The sequence below is a fragment of the Vigna angularis genome, chromosome 5, assembly GCF_016808095.1.
Source record: "Vigna angularis cultivar LongXiaoDou No.4 chromosome 5, ASM1680809v1, whole genome shotgun sequence".
NCBI classification, from domain to species: domain Eukaryota; kingdom Viridiplantae; phylum Streptophyta; class Magnoliopsida; order Fabales; family Fabaceae; genus Vigna; species Vigna angularis.
This window is the reverse complement of record NC_068974.1, coordinates 2,335,911-2,337,870: the sequence shown is the minus strand read 5'-3', so window position 1 is coordinate 2,337,870 and position 1,960 is coordinate 2,335,911.

Below are 1,960 nucleotides of genomic sequence, written 5' to 3'. Positions count from 1 at the left end.
GTTTTAACCTTTAATCAAATTGCATCATTAATTATTGGCAAAAAGACATTCAATCACATTAAAGTTTATAACTTTAATCAAAGTAAATTCTCAATTAAAATTAAAAACCTTGAACTCGTATGATTGATATGTTATGTAGATTTAACACCATGCTAATAATTACTTTTACTTCATTAAGAAACAAAAGACATAAGTAAAAATAAATCACAAAAAAATCAAAAGAATAAACAAATTTATTCATTTAATCTCATAATCCAATTAAGAAATTATAGTAGAATCAATCCTAGAGGTTTAATGGATGTGAAGATGACATAAAAAAAATAGAAGAAGAGATGGTGGAGAACATGAGAGAAGAGAGAGGACCAAGTTAGGCCCCCAAAGGGTTCCTTAACTCTTCTAATGTGTTTCTCTAAGTCACTTTATGTAAAAATTGGACTGAGTTTTGTTTTGTTTTTTTTGTTGTAATATTATTTCTGATAATATAATCTTCTATCATTATCTTCTAAATAATCCAATATCTTCAATATATATTTGATTGTTGTGGAGATATAAATATTTAAAAAGATCTTTGCTAGATTAAAATAAATTTGACAAATATCATCTTTTGATATTTACTAATATGGTTAAATAAGGTAATTATTTAAAAATATCAAATAAAATATCTAAAAATATATTTTCCCCAAATTATCTTTTATCATAAACATATATCAATTATCAAAGTCCTTTTTGTAGAAAAAAATAGAAAAAATCTCAACGTCTAATTTTTGTTGCCTATTCCTTCTTCTTGGCTTAGCCAAATTTCTTCACTTTTTCATGTTTTTCTTGCCTTCTTCATGGAATGTTTGACTTGACTTCAAGTTGTTTTTCATTATTTTTTATTCTTGAATTTATCTTTAAGGTGTCATAAAACTTTAAAAAATTTATTTTCACACCTCAATGAGTTTAACTTAGTTGAAGCTACATTAATACACCTCAAATATCCATAGAACATTTATGCAACTAAAAAGCTATTTTTAACATGTTTTTCTATCTCATGCTCAATTAATAATTCAATATTAAACACTAAATGAGGGTATGAATATGCACTCATAAATTATAATGATACCAAACACTCAAGTGTGAGAATATTGTAAAAACAAATTAATTTTAAAAAAAACAAAAAGCAAAAGGGACGTCAGGAGGGGTCCAACGTCAAAATTGAAGTTCAGGAAAGAGGATCTCACGTCAAATTGACGTCTTTTAATAAGACGTCAGATCTAAATTGGATATTGAATGTCGAAAATAAAAGACATCAAAAACTTTTTTTTTTGTAGTAGTGTTGTGTTGAATATATACATAAAATTATTTATTTATAATAGAAGAAATATGTGTTAAATCCAAAATACAAATAAAAAAATAATAATAAATTAAATAAAGATAAAAAATAAATATAAAATAAAGATAATACATATAAAAATACTCTTACAAATATATGAAAATTATAAATCTTTGAGTCGTTATATTTTTAAAGTTTAAAATGCAAATTATCAACCTTATTAAAACATATGTTTGAACTTCATGTAATGCTATAACAAATATTGAGGTTTAAATTTTAATAATTACACCGATTAACTTTTTTTTAATAAAATTAATACATTTTTCTCAAATAGTAAATAAATCAACTAAAACACGCAAAAAAAAAGAGTCACACGTCAAATGAAGGTTAAATACACATTTTTTTTACCTTTTAATAATTAGTGTGATTATATCATTCAGTAAGATAACATATTCAGCGATAAGAAAAGGTTCTATAAAATATGATTTTCACACAAAACAAAATATCCCTTTGTAGTAGCTTATTATAACGACCTAAAAGGTATCACAAAACGGTATTATTTAATAATTCTGTCAAAATTTAGGTTAAATTATTATATTTATACCCTGTTATAGCTAATAATTTATTAGGGAAGTATTAAAATAA